The 8,333-nt window shown below is 37.7% G+C and overlaps 1 protein-coding gene and 1 non-coding gene across 6 annotated transcripts in view; one reads left to right on the top strand and one right to left on the bottom strand.

Moving 5' to 3' along the window:
• Window positions 1-8,333, top strand: part of carmil2 (capping protein regulator and myosin 1 linker 2) — a 163,495-nt gene that overhangs the window by 75,880 nt on the left and 79,282 nt on the right. The gene's annotated exons all lie outside the window — the stretch shown is intronic.
• trnag-ucc lies at window positions 7,851-7,922 on the bottom strand. The gene has a single exon. It is a non-coding gene; the product is annotated as a tRNA-Gly (tRNA).

The raw sequence follows: 8,333 nt of genomic DNA, 5'->3' as shown, positions 1-8,333 counted from the left end.
CCCCCCCCCCCCCCCCCCCGAAAATAAAAAAAATACACCAGTAAATTGTGTCCTTCCAAAAACTTATTGGATATTAGTTACCCTGTCAGTATATGACGCATACAGTGTTCGTGTTTGCACACTTTAAAAACATCTGTGTTTTCCCTTTACAAGTCAGAGATTTCACAAGTAAAATTAAAGACTTAACATTCCTTTAAGGAATTCATATAGCCCGCTGCCTTTCATACCAGAGTTCTAAACTCTGTTTTTGTCAAACCTTGTAAGTGACGTTATCTGTGATCTCTTGTGATTTTGTGTAACCTCCCATGATCCATTCGCACTTGAAGTGTTGAAGATGACTTAACTACAACCACATCAATGACATTGCCTGGTTGTTAAGAATCTGAGGCAGAACTAGCCACTCTGGCTCTATGGCAAGGCCACAACTGGAAACAACATAGCACAGACAGGACAGCTGCGGTGGTGGTGTTGTGTTACCTTCTCGTAGCACATAGCTAACGTCCTGATGGTGTCTGACAGAGTCGTGCCAGGGTGGTTGGATAGAACAGGGTTTCTCAAACATGATTTTCAAAAGTCCTAATCTGAGTTCTAGATATGGCCAAAGGTTCAGAACAACTAGTGATAAGCAAATCCATTTTATTAAATTTGTTTACAACTTAGAACCAAAACAAATGGTTCTATTTGCCTACATTGTTTGTCAACCTCAGTCACTTTTCACAGTAATATGCCCTGTTTTTTATAAAAAAAACTTACTTAAACTTGATCAAATTAATTACATTTTAAGCCACAACAAAATAAAACACCTTTGTCTTTTTTTCCCAAGAATGAACATAATGAATAAACTTAACTTGGATGCAACAAGACTGTAATATCAAAATGATTGAGTTAAAAGTTAAAAATGCCCTGAGATGTGTAAAATGCAAAACAACCTAATGAGAAAAATGCTGTCGTCTGACTTCAATGAGCTGCCTTGGTATCAAAGGTGTTTCTATTCTTCACATTTTCCGCTGTCCCTTAGCAAATCAGTCAGAGCAACCTCATGTTAGAAAGGGTCAAAATAAATATATACTGTATTTCTCCCTCCACTCATTTACAAAAACTTTTTCTAAGTCTACCTTTCTTTATACGTTTGGAAAACACCATAAAAACCTGAAATAACACCTCCTTCTCTGCTGCGTTTTGATATTATCACTGACAGAGTACACTGGTCTCATTCTCTTGTGCTAACAGAACTTCACATAGAAGCACATGTGCACATTGTCACATTAGCCTTTAGCTGATGTGCTAATGTTGACCAAAAGCTGAATAACTGGAGCTCGACAGTGTTGTGTCATACATACACCTTATGTCAACATTGCCACAGTAACACCATAATATTGGGTCATAATCGACGTAAAATGTATCACATATTTTACAAAACTAAGTTTATTGATAGAAACATTTTTATGTAGTAAACATACACTTGGTCCGCATTGTACTCATCCATATTACATATGGGCTGGGTCTGGATTAAGTTGCCATTTGGTTTGGATCCAAATTGGAGTCTGGATTCTGATCTTGTGTGTGTGTTTTTTTTTAGGATTTTAGAAGCTAAGGTTCAAAACTGATACCTATATGGTTAACCATAGAAGACGTTTCTTTATAAGTTGTCAGACGACTCTAAAAGAGTTAATCGCCTTTTGCAGGATTCAAAGACACTATGAAGAACATTTAAAAGTGTAGGTGTATGAAGAACATTTAAAAGTGTAGGTGTATTTGAAACGTGGTGGGATGTACAGTCCTGCTCACCATTATTGGCACCCCTTCATGATTTGCATAGCTGAGTGAATATCTTCATGATCATTCATTGGTTAATTCATGTCATATGTGTGGAGGCAGTTTATCACAAGTGATCTTTATGTGTGATTTGCAACAGGTGAGCCAAATTAGGTTTTCATATTGATTTGCAGCAAAGGGTGCCAATACCATTGGCATGGTAAAAATTATGTTTTCCTTTGTTTTCCTCATAATGTTTATCATTTTAAATGTTTTTGATCATTTGCTGTTTTGCATCAAGCACAAGCTATCAGCAATAAAATGTTTCACTTGATGAATTTCCTTCAGTAAATATTCCATTATATGTACTTAAACTTCATGGGTGCCAATAATGGTGAGCAGGACTGTAGTTGGTGATAAAGCATGGTGGTGAGGACTGATTACAAATGTTTGCCATAAATTTGAAAAATGTCCAATAAAAAGAAAAGAAAAAGACACCACGCAAAAAGAAAGAGAAAAAGATAATTAAATAACATATGTTTTTCAGTTATTAACTATTATTCAATTTTGTTATCATTATTAGCAAATTTAAATTCTGCATTCATTGTGTGATGCTATATTATGTTTTGAGGCTATATTATTATTATTATTATTATTAGCAGTAGTAGTAGTAGTAGTAGTAGTAGTATTAATATTAATACTATGCTTCCCTCTGTACATGCCACTCAGAATCATAATATAAACAATAATTATATAGAAGATTTGCCGCTGTACATTTCTTCATTTTCTGTTGGTGCAGATCTTCTAAACTCCCTAACGCAACGTATTAATAATATTGACGGGGACCTATTAGGCCAAATTCACTTTTTGCATTTCCATTTGGGTATCTACTGCTTCTAGAAACAGTCCAAGCTCAAAAAAAACAACACCCATTTGTTTTTTGACAATAATTAAATGTTTTCTGGTGTCTGCAAAACAACCTGTTTCAAAAACCTCGGGATTGTTGCGTCACAATCCCCGTTACCTAGCAACCCAAGTGGAGATCCACCCACTTCATTACAAAAAGTCTGTCACGTTACTTCTGCTGGTTTTACCGCTGAACAATGTCTGCTGGAAAAGGAAAATGTTTTGTTGTCGGCTGCAGTATAGAACATGTGTCCATGCATATTCTCCCAGTCATGGAGAACAGAGCTGAGTGGCTTCATTTTATTTTTGATGGCAATGTCCCTGCGATGTTGCCAAAGAAAGTTGTAGTTTGAACGGCTCAGCTGTCCCAGAAACACGTCTCTGTTAAAGTGACGGCAGGTTTATCTAAACTAACATTAGAACTATGCTAATAAAAGAGAAGTAAAGTTGGCCCTGCTGTTAAAGCTAGCCGGGCTGATCCTGACCTTATTTTATTTTAAATTTTAAAATTAATTAATTTTTTTGTGAATTAATAACAATATAAGTGTGCATCAGAGTTTAATCCTTCATTGAGTTTTTATGTTTTGAGACGGGACACTGAGTTGGAGGGCGTGGCCAACACCAGCTTATTTGCATAATAGTGACGTAGCCCTAAAACTGCTCATTTTGAAATTAGCTCAAAATAGGCAGAACTGATCAGGTGAAATCTCAACATCTGGGAAAAAATGTTGTATATTAAATGTAATGAACATGTTTTGTATAGCCCACAGACCTATCCTGACTTGTTCAAGTAAGTATAGGTCCCCTTTAATGTATGAATGTCACACAACTTCTTATAACTAAACAAACCCAAATACTCCTTTTTTGCAAAGACATAGTCCTTGTGGACAATAATGTTTGCAGACAACACTGTGACATGAGAGTAGGGAGCAGGTGGAAGAGAGCCTGAAAAGGTGGTGTTACACCCAGTGTAGGGGTAGCCAAGACATAACATAAATGTGTTCCATCTTCTGCACACCTCAAGCAATCACACAGACAGAATAATTATTTGGGGGAAAAAAGTGTGATTTATTTACAGGTGCTTGTGTAATTTTCAAATGGGAGTTGTCAAACAAAATTGCTTATCTTCCTGAACTAACAAAAACAGGAGAAAAGGATCTTAAAAATAAATGGCAGCTCACCCCTACAAACTCACATAAAACTATTGACAAAGTAACTAGTTGGCGGATATGGCACAGTGGGTGTGGTTGGTTGGAATGTGGAAAAGAATGGAACTGACATCATCACTTCTGCAGCTCATGTTATGCAGCATTGTCTCATCAGGCAGCCAATCCCCATTCAGCTCATCTGTGGTTTTGGACCAATCACGGCTGAGTTACCTGGACACTGATTAACATACATCAGGTGCACACACACACAAAACACCTTACAACAGCAGTCATAACAGTGAAGGTAAGCTTTGCAGAGAAGAGAAATGAAAGTCAGTACAAGCAATGTGTGTAAATGAGAAGGAGTCAGGTGTAATACTGTATCTGAAAATATCACATTGACACCTCATTACATTTCTGATACTGATGGTATAGATTGTAAGTCAGCCAGGACATGGCAAATCCAAATAAATAAATAACTACAAGCACTCTGAGAGCACAAACCTCTGCCAAGGCCATAGGGTCACTGTCCACTTAGATTTTTTCTTTCTACAGGGATCTTTTTTAAGTCATTTTTTTTTTAAATATCCTGAATCCGAATTGTGAACTGGATCACCACTAAATCTAATCACTTATACCTTGTACCATGTTTGACATTTCCAGGAATTTTCATGAAAATCAATTCAGAACTTTTTGAGTAATCTTGTGCACAGGCAAACATACAAACAAACAAACAAATGCTACCAAAAACATAACCTTTTTGGCGGAGGTAACAAACTAAACAACTGGACTTCTGTTCTGTATCTGAAGACATTTAGCTATCCATCATGGGATATTTCTAAGTTACAAACTGAAGACTGTGGAGTTCTAAGCTTTTATCCACATATAGTTTGAGAGGTGGGTGGAGGAAGCTGTTTATGTCAAACAGAAAAAAACAACAACTAAATAATATAGGTCTTAGCTTTCAGCTTTCTAACATTTACAATGAAGCATTAATCCAGATACTCCAGATAATCCAGAGTGAGGTTAACCGGCATGTGAATTTGTACCTAAATAGTCTAGCACATGTAGCATGATTTCCAACAAATCCAGGCTGCTACAGATTTATTGGGCAAGTTAAAAGAAAATCTGTGGCATGAATGCAGGGTTGGTTTGTATGTGTATAGAAGAAGGAGAAACACTAAAGATGTAGTCATATAATTAAAAAAAAGGAAGTTGGCATCCGCCACAGAAAGACAGGTGGCAGTTAGGGAGGTGGCACTGTGTGAAACAAAACAGTATTTTCTCTGGAAAATAAAGAAAGCTCACCATATCCCATAATTCATTGCGGGTCCAAACGAGGCTTTTAAGCAAAGTGGCACTGGTGGTGAAGAGCGACAAATTATTTTGCTATATTACACTTTAAGTGACACAACATGATTTTTTACAACATTTTTAGGCGAGAATGTGACTTTGAAAGTCTCAAATATCTGCTCGGTTCATCAGTACATGACCTTATTACAATATTGTTTTGACCCTTTCGGACATGCCTGCTCCGCTCGCCAGCTGTCAGCTGGCCGAACGTTTCACGTTCGGTACACCGGGAGAGAACGCCTGACTCCCGGCACATTGTTATAAAAACTCCCGCTAGCTTTCCCAATGAGTGGAAGATAAACAACGATATTACGTAATATCTAACTGTTAAATGTTTAGTTTACTAAAGTATTTCAGCAAACTTCAGCCTAGTGTCAAGCTTTTATTTTGGTACTTCCTGTTTCAGGCATTAAAAATTAGCATATTAGCTAAACATTTACTTTCAACATTTAACATTTAGATTTAACATTTACCATTTAGATTTATATTTAGCATGTAGCTGTAACAATTACATGTAACTAGCTAAATGTTGTAAAAAGTGACATCAAAAAATCAACACTACATTTTTAAACAGTGTTTGAAGCTAAATGTGACAAAATTTAGGCATGAATTTTGAGCACATGTTGCTTTACGAACGGCGCCCCATAAATTACTGTGCTAACATTGAGATGTGATAATATTAATTAGCCTTGTTTTTAAACTGTTTTCATGTTTGCTGTTAGTTTTACTAGATAAGCAAGCCAAGGCTGCATCTGTTATTTCTGATCTGCGTTTACTCCTCTTTCTTAAAATTATTTTCTTCTATCTTTAAGAAGCTAGTTGTTTTTTTTGTGCAATTAAAGAACACAACATATAAAAAGCAATACTTTTATTCAGCCTATTAACTTAAACACATACACACAAACGCACACACAGTTTGGTACATCACCAGAACATTTTCAAAGGGGGAACCATTGGAGGACCTCGGATAATCTTGGGTGGGACTCCAAAACTAAGTGATAACAAAGTTTCAAGAGTTTTATTATGAGGTTTGTTGTCTACTGGAAAAATCCTGAAACATGGAGTTAGGGAATCACCTTCTGGTTTCTTATTTTATAGCTGATATTAGAACAGCACAGATATTACTCAACTCATTAACCCTTTGAGGACTACCATTATAAAGGTCCGCATGAGCATCGTTTTACATTTTTGGATGCTGCAGAGTCATTATTAGGAGCATTCCAATGTTCTTTACATCAATAAAATCCTTATAATCCTTATTTTCCAAGTTTGTATGCCATTAGTCTATAACAACTAATTAAAATGCTTAAATGTGCAAAAACAATCACAGGAACTCCATTTGTTTTATAATTATTTGACATATTTTTGTAAATATGAAAAGTTTCCTAACTTTATTTCTCAAAACTGTCAATACAAAAAAATTGCACACAAGCCTTCTAAACCAAACACAATTTATTTGGAGTTTTTTCGATGCTTAGTTTCAAAGTTACAGCCAATTTTATAAAAACAAAAATATCGATCCCTTCGATAAAGTCCGCTTCCTCGTCACTGTCAGCGGTATCGGGATCTGAAGAATACCTCTCTTCATTCTCGCCATCTACCGCGGTGACGAGCTCTAACGCTTCGGTCAGAGAGTAAAATCTTCTGACTCCGTGTTTTTTCATAAATTGTCTGTCGTGTGTTCGCTCCGAGTTTCTACAAAATGTTGCGAAAAATATCGAGCGTGTGTTTGCTAGCAAAAGGCGAGCCGAATAGTGTAAACACCTGCAGGAAGAAAGTTCCTAGGAAACTGAAACGGAGTCCGGTGAGATTTGATGAAATGTCGCGATATTTTATGCCGTCAACGTCAGAATGACAGATCCAACACAGGAAGTGACCCGAGCTGATCTACAAATATAGGGATGGATGCCACGTCATGTTTGCCTAGCATCTTTAGGCCAATCCTTTTTACTATAAATCTGTGAACTCGTCTGCGCACACACAGCAATTCGGAGGGCATGTTGAGTGTCGGAAAAGGAAGTGCAATTCTTACGGTTTTATATGCAAAAAAAATTATTGCTCTACCTTACGTGGTTCAAATTCTACCGGCATTTGAAAATATGTATGCAAATGGGAGCGCCGGCGCTCCCGTAGTCCTCAAAGGGTTAGTGTCCAGCTTGCTTTCTGACATCAGAAGCTCAAGCACGATGCAACTGAGGCACTTCACAACTGAGGTGTGCTGAAGACAAATGCAACCAGATGACAAGGTCCAATCTCCTTTAGAAAAGAAAGGACTAAAAGTACAGCAACTACGGGATAGAGGTCGGAAGAGAAACCTTGTTCCTGAAAGCCCCCGATCTGATGGTATTGTGCTCGCCGAAGCTTTTTCCAGCATAAATGCTTGATGAAGTGGGCAAGGTCATAGCTTTTCCATCTAGGTAAAGAAGTCATTTGCTACATGCTGTCATGCGTGAACATCTTGCAAAGGTCAATGGTATTTTGAAAAATGCATCGTTGGGGATTTGCACTTAAGTTTAAACATTTTAGGTGAACGTATTAAAACATTTGCTCTCATGTGTGAATTTTTCCTTTGTGACGTGCTTTGTTTTGCTGAAGCAATTTTCGAAGACGTAAAAGCATGTGATGTTTGTGTAAAGGGGGCCTTGCGTGTATTACATGCCTCCATGATATGAAAGAGGCTGCAGCAAATGCATTGGCTGGGAATCGAACCCAGGTCAACTGCTTGGAAGGCAGCTATGCTCACCACTATACCACCAATGCACACAGCAAGCTGTGTGAGGCACTGACATGAGACACAACATGATATTCCTCAGGTCGTTGCCCTTGATGCTTTGTGACATATCAGTGCACAAAGCAACCGGGACATTCACCTTCACTGACATCTTCTTGAGTGTCCAACCACAATGCCCTATCCGTGGATCATTCAGATCTGCAATCTGAGAATCAAACTATGGGTTTCACCTAGGACAAAGACCGAAAGCTACATTAGATCGCCACTTTGTTTACACTCTGCGGGTCCCAGGGCTAGGACACCGCAAACCCTTATTCTACATGCAGCCTAATTTTCAACACCTGAAGACAAACAAATGTTGGATCCCAAAGGGGAGGTACATAGGACTTCTGTGTGGAGAACTTATCTTCTCCCATTACCTTCTGCTTCAGCCAGAAATG

This window comes from Kryptolebias marmoratus, linkage group LG11, assembly GCF_001649575.2.
Source record: "Kryptolebias marmoratus isolate JLee-2015 linkage group LG11, ASM164957v2, whole genome shotgun sequence".
Classification (NCBI taxonomy): domain Eukaryota; kingdom Metazoa; phylum Chordata; class Actinopteri; order Cyprinodontiformes; family Rivulidae; genus Kryptolebias; species Kryptolebias marmoratus.
The sequence above is the reverse complement of the archived record's forward strand: the minus strand, read 5'-3'. Positions and strand labels throughout refer to the sequence as shown.